At 36.2% G+C, this 14,238-nt stretch overlaps 1 protein-coding gene and 1 long non-coding RNA gene across 4 annotated transcripts in view; one reads left to right on the top strand and one right to left on the bottom strand.

Annotated features, from left to right (window-relative positions):
- The window catches only part of SEMA3A (semaphorin 3A), a 174,380-nt gene that overhangs the window by 111,326 nt on the left and 48,816 nt on the right, over positions 1-14,238 (top strand). The window lies entirely within an intron of this gene.
- On the bottom strand, positions 2,423-3,305 carry LOC311434435. The gene is made up of 2 exons (XR_014691485.1): positions 2,659-3,305; positions 2,423-2,596 (listed from the first exon to the last, which is right to left on the bottom strand). It is a non-coding gene; the product is annotated as an uncharacterized lncRNA (long non-coding RNA).

Here is a 14,238-nt window from a genome sequence, read left to right as displayed (position 1 = left end):
AGTTTAACGCAATAAAAAACTGTACATTATTGTACGGATATTACTAACAATCCTGTAGTTGCTTGTGTGTATGGGGGGAGAGGGAGAGTATCAGTGTAAACCTGTTTTTGCCTTCATGTACCAAAATGCTTTAAAATATATTTGATTATTCTATCCAAGTTCTACTGGAATCAAATTTTCACTAACTTAAGTGGTTTTATGCTTGGCATTAACTATACCAGAACGATGCACATTTTGGAAATGAGTATTCATCATTTGAAAAAGCTGACATTTGATTTAAGTGAGACAGTAATACTAGCTGTAGGTATTCTGAGTTAATTTATATTTTAATTTTAAAGACTTGACTAGCCACTTTTGCTCTACATGTTGCTTGCATCTGCCAGACTTTCACTTCTGTTTTTGAATTCACAGAATATTTTGTGCTAAGATATTTTTCACTTCTGGCTATACTTATGTCTGTGCTGAGGTCTGAGTTTTCTTATGTGGTTTTGCAATTCAGTGTAAAGTGTTCATGCAAATTTTTAGGGTATACCAGAAGACAATCTTTTATCAACACAGTTTTGTATTAGCTACAATCAGGACCTTTTTGTTTCATACTGGTTATTATATTAGTTCTATGTATGATCTATAACATAGCCAATCAGTCTCATAATTAAAATTGCAAAGGGCATATTTCAGTGCAGGTTGGATAAACAAAAATATGTAAGATATGTACATTGGATATTTGTATCAGATAAACATGTGTTTGTGTGTGTAGGTATATGTATGTATATTTTTAGTATGATGTGTTGCATGAATCTGATTTTTGTCCCGTTAAATTTAGTTTTGTCATAACTCATCCAAACTACTGTGAGGACAGATTCAGGTCTATTACAATTCAATTCTACAGTCCATACTTGTCCATTAACCCAGAAATATGGTTCATTGGTTTATTTTATTGTAATAATAGAGGAGATTGCTGTACTTCAGGAGACATTAAGGTACAAGGGTTACAGACATAACCATCTAGCTTGGTACCTGGTAGAGCAATACCCATTTTCATTCTGATAGTCATGATGACATAGAGTCCAATCATGCAAACAAAATTTGCTTTTGTGCAGTAGATTTGCACAATGACAGCTGAGTCAGGAGCATTTATGCAGTGGGAAAGCACAGCCATTGTCCACAGCCCCTGTACTTCATCGCTAAAAATGTGTCATTCCTTTGTGGATTCAGTTATCAGTCTTTCAGCACTAAATGTGAGAACTGCTTTTCTCAAATTAGCACTAAGGTTACATCTGACAGAGTGTAGAAACCACAACTGCTTTGTGCTCAAGATGGGGAGAAGAAGACATTCGCACATAAAAAGCCAATGAAACTCAAGCACTCTAAAATTTAAGTATCATCCTAAACAAGTATAAATGTAGAAAGACAGCATTTACCATAACACATGATGATTTTCAACTCCAAGTGTAGTTCTTGCACTGTCTTCCTGTATGGAAAGTTTCAAGCTAATTTTAAAATGCAAGAATCAGACTAGGGCTTTTAGAATTTATTCCTATAGCTATCTATAATTTAATAGACAATGATCCTGAAGTACATTCTTGAAGACATTCAGTCTCTACCTTGCAACTTAATAAAGTTACATTCCTAATAGGGAAAGGTTGGCTTAAAATCAGCACTACGATGTCCTTATTAAAGGCTCTAAAACTTCAGTGTTAATTTCTCAGTGATAAGGTTCTGGTAGCCTTTCTGCACAGCATTCCTACTTTCAGGTTTGAAGCTCTGCAGACACGTCATTCCTTTGTTGTTGTTGTTGTTTTGTTTTGTTTTTTAAATTTCTATATATTTATTTTTACTTTGGCCATTTGACTGTCTTTAATGTAATTAAAAAAAAGATTTGTGATTGCATATATTTAAAGTGGATATACTTCTAATGAAATATATTTATATTGAAGGATGAGATGTACTCTACTTTCTTAAAGATCTGTACAAACTAGTTTTGAACCTTAAGTTTGTAGACTTTTATACATTTTTAGTAATGGCATGAATTATTATGTAGTGGTGGGTTTGCTATTCCAGTTGCTTTCTAGAGTGTGCTTAGCCTTAGGTTATAAACCACTATTCTAATGGACATACACTGAAATCTTGATAAGGACAGCAATTCTGATCAAATTTACAAAGAGAAATTCTCATCCCAATGGAGTTTAATAGCTAGGTGGTGAGACATCTGGTTATAAGTCCTTGTTAATGTTTACTTTATTCAGAACAGAAACTTGAAACTGCTTTCCCCATATGAAGGCTGCAGGAAACACAGCTGCTTGGTAGCAAAAACGGAGAGAAGAAGACACTTGCACATAAGTTTACAAACTTTCTCTAGAATTTAAATGTCATCTGGAACTGGACAACATTGCACAAGAGTGTTATAAGTTAGACCACACAATTTACTGGTCTATTGAAATTATTTTATTAATCAAGTAAGCAGACACAAGCAAAACAGCGCTGGGTGGCTGGGGAGTCTCCGCTCCACCACGGCACGCAACTTCCCCTTTCCAGTGTCGCTGTTTTATAGCATTGAAGTTCCAGCTTGTCGAGACTTGTCGAGACCTGTCGAGACCTGTCGACTTGTCGAGACCTGTCCACTTGTCAAGACCTGTCCACTTGTCGACTTGTCGAGACCTGTCCTGAGACTGCGCAGTCTGTTGTTGGGGGTCGTTATTCTTCCTCCGGTGATCATGCGTTGTGCTTGTGTTCAGGTGGGGGCAAAACAGGATGTCTTGCTTTGTCCCCATGTTACAATGTCGTGAGTTATGAAACCTTATCTCCTCAGTAGATTCTTTAAATTCTCAAGGACAATGAACAAACCCCTACTAATTTATCACAAAGAGTAATTAAGTTTTTAAGATTTAAGTATGAACAGAGAGTTCTTACAGACATCACACAGTCACTTGCTGGAGATGTTCCACCTCAAATCTAATGTTGCTGGAAAGAGGGCTTTTGTGGTGGTTTTACCGTGCTGGGCAGCTAAACCCCACAACCGCTCTCTCACTCCCCCTCCTTTAGATGAGGAGGGGGAGAAGTAAAGCAAAGAACAACTCACGGGTTGAGATAAGGATAATTTAATTAAAGGGAAATAATTATAATAATTAAATAAAGACTACCATGAACTAAACAATTTAACTAAGGGGAAGTAAAAGGGAAAAGGGGAAAAAGGGAGGAAAACAAACAAACAAAATAAATGAAAGCTATATGGAAGTGCAGAGAAAAGAAATTACTCTCTACTTCCCACAAATGAGCGATGATTGACCACGTCCTTGAAGCAAGGCCTCAACACACGCAGCCGGTGTTCGAGAGGAGGACCGACCTCTTCTCAACAAGAGCCCACCCCTCCCCTCTTCTTCCTGTTTCCACCTTTTATTGCTGAGTGTGACACCACATGGTATGGAATATCCCTTTGATTGGTTTAGGTCAGCTGTCCTAGTGATGTTTCTCTCCTCACTTTTTTGCCCACCCCCTAGGAGGGTTAGAGAAAGGCCCAATGCTGTGCCACTGCTGCTCAGCAGTAGACACAACACTGGTGTGATAACACTGCTGTTCCAGCTACAAGTACAGAGTACGGCACTGTATGGGCTGCTGCCGGGAAAGTTAACATTCCAGCCAGACCCAGTACAGCTTTAAACTGTGCCCAGGCAAAGGGAAGGTGCTGAGCAGCAGCTCTTAAATACTTCTAATTCTTTTTAAAAAAATTAAACACTGTCAGGCTTGTAAAGACATATCATTTTTTATAAATAATTAAACAGTCACCAAGCCAAATAAAGCAACGGAGACTGATTCTATAGCTGTGCAGTCAACACATTCATTTAGAAGGTAGGGAACCATACATTAGTCACTGTAGCAGTGTATATTTAATTATTGATACGCAGTTGGCCAGATGTGACATGGAGGCATTTGCAAAAACACAGCAAAATATATTGATGTTCAGGTAAATCACCTTGGATATGAAAAGTTCAGTGCCCCGGACTGAATCATGCACTTTGTTATAAGCCATGCGCATGCTCACCCTGGATGTTATTGGCACGTCAAGCAAGTGCATGGAGTTTCTCTGCACAAAAAGCTTTGACAGTCTGGGTTGGTCACAATGAGGGTCAAGAATAGTTTTGGACTCTCAGGAAAAAAAAATAAAAATAAAAAAATCTTGAAATAAAATAAAACATAAAAATAATAAAAAGTAAAACATAAAAAATAAAGACATCTCCTATCCAGCTTAAGGAGTAATGGCTTTGATGTTGTATCCTACAGAGTTCTGCCTACAGGCAAAAAACATATTTTCCTTTAAATGTGCCATTACCTCCAGCCATCAGAGCCATCAGAATCCAGTGTTATTTCAAGAAAGTGTAGATCAGATCCATGATCTGTTTCCATGAACTCTTTCAGCAATAACAAAGATGAGTAGGAGGTGTGAGCAGGTTGGAGCAGCTTTCCCTGGTACGGGGGAGTTCCCCAGTTAGCTAAGTGCAGAGTTTGCTGTACATCACCCATTCCCATCTCTTCAGCCTCAGAAGCATTCATGCAAGGGCTGAGGGCATGGCTAGAGGCAAGAAGGCAGAAATGGTGGTGCAGTGTACCAAAGCAAATGCTAAGCAATGCAAAAACAATGCACTGAAGACAGTTATTAAGTTGAAGATCAGGGGAGTGGAAGGAAAGCTTGGAGCTGCCCTCATCTTCCTTGACCTGAGCACAGGGGACCTGGCTTTAAATTGCTAACATTTTGTAAAATGAATAACCATAAACATTTGTTTTAGAATCAAAACAGAAATGGGCTGCAGAAGATTGGAGAGGAAATGAAATCACAAAATACTCATTAAGGTTGTATTATGAATCTGGTTTGCACCCCAAAAAGTGAGGGACCACTGGCTTTGCTCACCTTCTTAACTAGCCCTGGAGTTAAGAGAAAATGTCAGGCTGGATTTCCAGCCTTGGTGTGGAATTTCCTTGCTTTTTGTGGGTTTAAACCCTCCCTGATTTTTTTTTTTTTTTTTTTTTTTTTAAAGCATACTTCTTTCCATGGCGTAATTTTTAAAGCGGGGTAGTAGCTTTGCTTAGTCCCCTGAGGTTATTGTCCTTGGTAATCTTTACTTTACAGTTACATAAACAGCTGAGAATTATAGAAGCTGAGCGACTGTTCAATAAAAAAAAAAAAAAGAAATGCCCTCTTAAATTTCACAGGCTCAAAGGCAGGAAACAAGGACTTGATACTCTCCTGGAATTTATACAGAACTTTAGCCATCACTGTGTGTTGTTTCCATTTATGGCAGTTTGTAGGATGTCCCAACACTGGAAACATGCACACATAATTTTGATTGTATATTCATTGCAGAATGGAGAAATGTATGGCAAGAGGACAAGATTTCAAGTTGTTGATATGATTTTTCCTCTCTAATAACAATGTATAAAAATGTGTCAAATTGTTTAGAAATTACAGAATTAACAGAAAATTATGGAAAGTAACAGAAATTACAGAAATTAACATATGTTCTCTTCCAACTACTTTAGTCAAGGCTTAGATGTGTTCATTTATTGCATCCTTGATCTATATTTTTTCTTTGGTCAGCCACACCAAACCCTTTTCCCATCCCTATATATCCACTGACACCTCTCTCTTCTGTGACACTCCCTAAATGTCTTCCTAGTTTCTCACTTTCCAACCCACACATTGCCAATCCAGACTAGTATCCCCAGATATCCTAGTATCTGGGGGTTATTTCATAAAGTGTATTTGAGATATTCTAGGAGGAAAGAGGTGATGGATGCTATGAACACAATAAATCTCCAGCAAGAAAAGAACTATTCAGATAAAGGACATTTGAAAAATCTGGGTATGAATTGGATATGAATAAATTTAGTTTACAAATCAGTAGTCAGCGAGGCAGCCTAGTAGATTTGAAGAGGAACTTTTGATAACATTTTATGTGCTCTCAGATAGTGTGCTTGCCTGACATCACAAGGGACTGGAGCAAATAGACTGTCTCCCCCAGGACTGCGTTCACACAAGTTTACATGGGAATATTTAGTCAATCTTACCAGTGAAAACAGTGAGGTTTGTTTTTCAAGGATCTCTTGCATTTAAAGTATGCATTTCTATCTCTGAACCAAATTAGCCAGCTGATATCTCCTATCACACAGGCTGCAGCATGGAACCAAGTCTTGCACTTTCCCACCACTGCTTATACAGGCATGAAAAATTCTGACCCTTGTAGGAGCAAAACATGTCCATATAAGCAAGTGTCATTTCTCACTTAATTTACCCTCCCACTCTCATTCCCATTAGCTTCATTGCTAAGAATAGTAGTAAATAATTTCACAGTGATAAATTCCATGTGTGACAAATGCTAATGTCACCTAACACAGTGCTAGGAAGTACTCAGAAACTATGGTGACAGTGGCATAATAATGTTTTTTTTTTTTTTTTTTTTTTTTTTTTTTTTGTTTCTTAAGTCTGTAGATCTAAATCTGAGAGTCTGGATAAGAATTTTAAGTTGCTTTTCTCTTTTCTCATTGCAATCTAACAAGTCATTTCTCTATACTTTTTTAATACCCCTCATTCTTTTTCTCTTGGAAGAAACTTAGAATTTCTGGAAGCAGAAAATTTCACGTCTTTCTTACTGTTATTACTTGATGTTTATCCTGCCACTAACCTGTAATGGTTACAACACAGGTATATTTGATCAGAAGATACTAAGGTAGTTAAACCTGGTGACTCATTCTGTCTGATAGCTGATACATTTTTCTTTATACAAAGAGAAACCTTTGAGTTGGAAACCAGAGGCCAAATAGCAGTTACAGAATTGGCAGTTGCTTTATAGTTCTTCTGGATGTGAGTAAAATCATGAAGGTCATGATTTTTACCCACCACTTCATGGGTGTGTAAAAACAACAAGAAAAATGATTGGATCCCAACAAATTACCTAAATAAATTATTTTAATTCCTTCTAACAAATAGACCTTTTTTATTTCTTTTTCCATTCTTTCTTTCTCTGTCTCTTTTTTTATTATTTTTTTCCTTCCTTCTTGTCTTTCTTTTGTTATGGTCATGTCTGGATCATTGTCGTCATTAAATTTAAGTGCTGTGGATAAGATTGTGTTGTACTTAGGTATGAAAAATTGGCAGACATATAGAAAAGATTGTTTTTAAGGCTAGAGTGGAAAAAGAAGATAGGAAAAAAATAATAATAAAATAAAAATAATAATAAAAATAAACATAAAAATAGAAAGCAGAAGAGGACGTTCCTCTGTACTGACCATAAATTTTGAGAACTTTCTGACATTCGAGAGAATGTGACCTGGGGCAAAGAGACTTGCATCAATAAGCGTACTAGTCTAAGTTACAGTCACAATATGCTTGGGGAAGTTAGGGCACACATTAATTAGTCCAGTAACACCTGATATAGGATATATATATATTACATGGTTGACTGTGGTCTCATTTATGGGTTTTAGCTTGGTCAGCCTTATTATCCACACCAAAAAAAAAAAAAAAAGTAGCTGGGAGTGTAGGTTAGAAACCATGCTTTGTTGTAACTCGGACTGTGACTCACCCTTTTTATAGAGCATATACGATCAAAATAATGAGCGAGCTCAGAGTTCAGTGCTTTGTGTATGGTTTCCAGAGGAGACCAGATAAGCTTTTCTGCTGTGCATAGAACAGTTTTAGGAAAGAAGCTTATAGCTCTCAAACAAGCACTCTGGGATATGACCCCAGTCTCAAAAAGATCACTGCACAGTTTCTTTCTAAACAGACTAGGAAATGATTGCCAGCTTTGGGGTCTGTGCTTACTCGTTGTACATTGAATTGATATATTGGTGATGTGTCTTAGACTGGATTTTATTTCTATTTCTATTTATTTCTATCTCTATTATTTTCTATTTCTATTTTATTATTATTTATTTTTATCTTTATGTTAGTCATGAATCAGGTCAACAACCCAGTAACTCCTGATGTAAGGGTGAGACCTGGGAGTATAGCTCTTTCCTTCACCCATGCTCTGACTTTTCTGAAGATGAAATTGGACAAATGAGACAGAACAAGCTCTGGCAAATCCTAGATGTGGATAAATCAGTATACCTAGTATACCAAGCAAATTGGGTGTCCTGCTTGGGTGGTCAGAATCAAGTTTTAATGAGCCAGGTGAGTTGCTTGTTATATACACAGAAGGACAAACTTCATCTTCCACCTCCAGCTATAGATGTGTAAAAACAGGAGTCACAATCTCATCCTACATGTCTCCCACTATGTACTCTCTTGTTTATTTATTTATTTATTTATTTTACAAGGAAGGATTGATTATTTGTATGCATTAGTTTCAAAGAATAACTTGTACAGTTGTCAATGGACAACTTTGTAAATAAATGGTCTGTTTATGTAAGGAAGGTGACAAACTAAATAACTGATGCAGTAGTAGCTGCATCAATAATTTCTGCTAGAAAGCTTTCTGTACTACTTTTAGTGAATATATGATTAAAAGAATTATATCTGTCTAAACATATGAGTATAAATATAAACACTACTTACATTCATCAGTTCATAGTTAGGAATTATTCAATAGTTATTGAAAATTCTTGCCCTGGAGATGAATTTCAAGAAGAAGAAAAAAGATAATTTGTCTCTGTGAAGGCTCATCATTGCTCTGATGCTTGGAAAACAGTAACTTTTAGGTACCAAATACTGCCTTCTTTCCTGTTAACTAAAGTAACTAGCCAGTATTAAAAAAAAAAAAAAAAAAAGAAGAAAAAAAAGAAAAGAAAAGAAAAGTTAAGCAGAGATCTGGTTGTAGGGAATCACACAACAGAATACTAATTGATTTAAACAAAGTGGGAAAGAGTCTGTTACAGCCCCCTTCATTGAGATATGACATACATCTGATTTTTTTTTTTTTTTTTTTTTTTTTGGGGGGGGGATGTTCTTGTGCTTTTTTATTTCCTTCAGCTCTAGCCATCATTTTAATGAGTGTTGACCTTGTCAATACCAATTTCCTCTTCCCAGGCCACCACGTTCAGAGTTTGGTGGGCATTCAATAGAGATTTACTGTTGACTGGGTAATTTGAGTTCATGTGTGTGGTGAAAAATTAGTGAGGAGAATTACCCAGAAAAGTGGATGCCATGACAATGCATGTCACCATGGTGTGACCAGCTCTGCTGACATAGGTTTAAAAAGCTCTCCCCCTGTGAAAATGGGGCCTGTTTGCAAATTAATTAGTTTCTGGCAGCAGCTTGATTGTTGACCCAAAGTTTGTAGAGTGGAAAAACAATCAGATTAGTGTGTTCAATATAAAGGCCCAGTGCAGCACTCAAATGCAGTTTGCCAAACTGTTGAAACCGTGAATAGAGTGAAACAAATTCTTTTTTGAGAAGCCAAGGCAAAGGTTAAGTGTGATGTGACTAGAGCATGCTGGCTGAGAGGGAGGGGAGAGGGGGTGGGTAGAATTAGAGGTTTCAGCCATACAAAAATGAAGAGTGTTAAGCAAGTTCCATTGAATTTAATGAAATTCACAGCTTCAGACGCAGTGTTTGGCAATGTTTTAGTCTGTGGTAAAAGGAGAAATAAGATGGCTTTGTTTTGAGAAGTTTCCTTTATACAGTCTTGTCGGACTTCGGAGATTGAGACTCTAAAGACTATTAGAGACACTTCCTGAGCCTCCATGCTGTTTCTAAGCACCTGCAGACTTTGAGGTTTGTACCAGTTCCTCCCCCTCCCTGCCACACACAAACTCTCTTTATCTCTAATGATTCAACTCAAGGCTTCCATTCATCACCTCCTGTGTTTGGGCAGGTTTCTTTTAACTAGTGCTGGTGCTGCAACTCATGGGCAAGTGTATTAGAAATCAACTCTTGTGAATAGGTAGACTAATTAAAACTTGTTATTCAGGTATGGAGACAAAAGTTAGACACAAAAAAAAAAATACTACAGGTCAGATCTTTAGATGATTCTAGGTTAGAATATCTTCACTGCAGCCAACATGTATCTACTGATTCCTACTCACTGCAGTTCTTGTCTCATGCCACTAATAATATGTTGTCTTTCTTCAATGTCTGTTTTTTGTATAAATCTGCTTTTCAACATCCATTTATGGCATTTGCTGTTATTTATACCCTTACAATATTTCCTGTACATCGTTGCAAAAATATATATTTTTATTATTATTTTCCGTGTATGTCAAATAGAAAGAATGGAAATGCAAAATGGAAACAAATATGGAGAAGACTGTACTCATGGACTACTCACATAGTTTTTTCTTCACCCAATATCTTGGCTGTGTTGGCCTGGATCAGGATACGTGATAGAACTTGGCCAATGGGAGGACAGAGCAGATGAGCTGAAAAGCACCAACCAACCCATCAAGTAGATGAGATGCTCAGTACACTTAGCAGAGCATATAATGTGAGGATACAGCATCTTAGCTGGTTCCAACCTCTTTCACCCATTCCATAAAATTACAACTGTTAGTCTGCAATTTATGTAGACTTTGTGATTTGTTCTTGGTAATGGGCTGAACCTAACTCCCTTTACACTAACATTCCTGAACCGTGAATTGCTTGTCCCAAAAGGTACTCAGTGTTGCTTGCAATTAACACAACTGATTGCTCAAAGCCAGCACCTGATGTGGCATGTAGCCAGCTGGAAACATAATTGGCTCTTTAGATGGGCAAACATCCACTTCAGAGTGGAGTTTCTGATGAAGGAATTATTAGTTCAAAGTAAGCCAGGTATTTGAATACCTGGTCTATACATTAAACCCTCAGCTAACATTAGACACAGCTGAATTATGTTGCAGACTCAAAGCCTCCCTTTCTCTCTGTCTCCACAACTTCCCCTCCTCTTTGTTCATGAAATCGTGTAAATTCCAGTCTGAATGCTTGTAAGGCTAAGTAATTGCTTTTGTTCTTTGGGTTATTTAATTACAAATCTCAGTAGATGACAGGTTCTCTGCACTAAAGGAAGACATCACATTTGCACAGTTACAGAATCCCAACACAAATGTGTGTGGCAAATCAGTGACTGCAGATTTATTCATGTCCTCTGGGACCTGCACTGCCTTTTCAGCTTAGCATGCAATATGATTTAAATTACAGCTTGTGCAGAGCTGTGCCTTGGGATTACACTCCATGTTTCCAACTGTTTATAGTTCAGTGAGCTTTAACCTCTGTGATTCTGAAAATTAAATAATGTCACGGCTGATATCAAACTGATGGCTGGTACTAGATGGTAAGTACTGTCGTGTATTAAAGGCCTATTTTTACAACAAAGTGGAAACATCAATGTATACAAAAATGATAACACATTCAGGTAATTCATGAGAATATGCATTCAGGAGTCACACTAGCAAAGAATGGCAAAAACAATATTAAGGTCCATTCTCAAGGATATATTTCTACTTATTCTGTATTTAACAGAGTTATGGCTATTGACTATTAGAGTAGGACTGGATCTAAAACAATACTTTGTGATTAGGCAGACAGAGAATGCAAGATCAAGAAATGTAGCTAGAGGATCTGTTGTAATTAAATTTACATTTGTAAATGCATTGCAGACTTTATAGTTTCATTATTTATGAAACACTATGATATATCAAATCTTATATCTTGAAGACCTGTTTGTGCTGTACCTGTAAGACATCCTTATATTTCTATAACCTTTCAACAGAAGAAAAAAACCACCTAGTTACAAAGTGTATATTTAAATTTAACATGTATTTTCTCAGAAGATGTTATAATCTTTTTATTAATTAATTTATTTACCCCCCCCCCCCCCCCCCAACATTTTAATTGATAAAAAAGATTTTAGTGATTTTTTTCTTTATTTATTTCTGCAAACCTGGTGTGTCCTGGATAGTCCTCCAGCCACTTCACTGGGTTCCTCCTCAGGTTCCACCAGGCAATACCTGTAAAACAAAAGGGTAAAACAGATGTCACTATGAGTATAATCTAGCCCTTAGAGCCTTATTTATGACAATGGTGTAAGGAAGAGAGAAAATGAAGGGAGAAGGACAAAAGGGAGAGACAAATGGATATCTGTTTTTCATTTGTAAAGGTAACATGTTTAACCAAATAACAAATAAAATAAACAAAGTAACCCCAAGTACCTTACTTACAGAATCAGAGTTCTCAGATATGATGAACAGATCACCAAAAAAAAAAAAAAAAAAAAAAAAAGCTTGACAAATGGATCCTCATTTGATGCCTTTAAGTATTTTTATTTTTTTTGTCAGAGCACTCCATCCTGCATACCCCATTTTGCTGTAGTGCCAAAGTGCATTTTTCCTACCGATCTGTAGAGAATAATAAATTACTTACTTTAGGTGTTAATGCCTAGCTTTTAGGTTTCAAAGTGGTGTCAAAAGTATCACATCCCTTGCTCTTCCATTGGATTCCATTGCCTTATATTGAAGTATCCTTGTTGGATAAATGTTAGATTTGATTTTCTAATAATCATGTAAGACAGGTGGTTTTACATGCTACACAGTAAAAAAGGAAAGAAAAGAAAAAAACTTTTATGGTAATGTTTAAAAACCATCAAGGTTCACATGTATTCACATGTATCCAATAGAAGCAATGTATTCACTTAGAAGCAACGAATACCTCATACAATGTGGTAATGAACAGATAAAAGACTACACTATTGAAATATGATAACAATGGTTTTAAGAATCTCAAAAATTATCTGGAAATTTCAGTATCCTAAAGCTTTCTGAGTAAGCCACCAAAACTGAACTGCAAGCTAATATACCTTTCTGAGCTCTTTTTTTCTCAATTGTATGATCCATATCACTGGTGGCTACAGACAGAATGTTTCACATGTTAAGGAGGTGAGATGTTCTGTAGTGTTCTCAGAGAAAATTACCCATTTTTAAAGTAAATGTAAATTCCAAATTTTGGGGACCAACAATTCCTGTATGGCATCCAACAGAATCTGATATTCCTGGTCTATTTAGGGCATCCACAAGCATACTAAGTAAATGAAGGAAAAAATAATTCCCTTTCTGATTTGCCTTTTAAAAAGATAGGCTGCCCTGTATTTTTATCATATTCATAGGTTATAGAAAATATTATTCTTAACATAATATTTAATGTATAAATTTATTTTCCTGTTGGTAAGTTTGCAAAGTTTTCTGTTCAGATAAGTTCATCACATTTTGTAGGAAGATTTTATTAGATGAGTTGGTATAAGAAGAAACTGGACAACCTTTCAGGGACCAAGCTCTTTTTCAGGTCAGTATTAATGAAAACAGAAGAAAAGTTATTTTAAAGACTGGATTATGTATTTCGTCCATTCATTCCACACATGAAATATTTGCAAACCTCCAGTGCTAACACATTAACTGTGAATATTGTCATACATGTATATCTGACAATTGGTGTTTATTGATTCTTTTACTGCTATTTGAGAAAATACAAGTTCTCTGATAAACAGTAAAAATGTTCCACTGAATGTTTCTGGATTAAACTAGGTCCTCTATGGACAAAAAACATTTGTGCAGAGGGAAGTGCTCTTGCATAGAAGAATTGTAGATACAATTCAGACTTCTCAAACTCTTTTTTAAACTGTCAGTTTAAACTTTTTTTTTTTTTTTTTTAATTGTCAGTACCTTGCAAGCAGGAAGGAAGCATAAAGACATGAGAATAAGATCTTAAGTTTTGTGGTGTATACAATAGAAAATATTAAGTTTTTAAAGAATGGGAATTTGAACAGCAGACAAAGTTTTGCAGAAGTCAAGTAAATGTCTCTTTTATTCATTTTATGCACTGACATAAGATGTACAGAAGTACAAAGAAACAAATAATGATATCATTTTATCAATACATAATGAAGGAAACCAAGGGAACTGCCTTCAGTCAAAATCATGAATCTTGATTTCTAATGTACTTTCTGTGACTTGTACAATAAGATAGAAGAAATGTACAGAAACATCTGATAGACAAGCTCTAAAACTAGCATGGAACTATGCAAGCAAGTTTTAAAACCAATGACTTATAGTATTCAATACAAACATGTAAATGTACATAAAGAAAGCCATGTTTTCACCTTAGAAAAAAATTAGATATACCATATATGACTGAAAAAAATAGGAGGTCTATAGCCTGCCTTGTTCAGAATTACCAGTATGCTTTAAGTGATTCCTTGATATTGAACTGGCAGTGATTTTTGGCCAGTGATTTCTTGATATTGCAGTGGCAGGCCCTGTAAACAAAACTGTCACTATTGG

The sequence above is a fragment of the Aythya ferina genome (assembly GCF_964211825.1).
Source record: "Aythya ferina genome assembly, chromosome: 1".
NCBI lineage: Eukaryota > Metazoa > Chordata > Aves > Anseriformes > Anatidae > Aythya > Aythya ferina.
The sequence above is the reverse complement of the archived record's forward strand: the minus strand, read 5'-3'. Positions and strand labels throughout refer to the sequence as shown.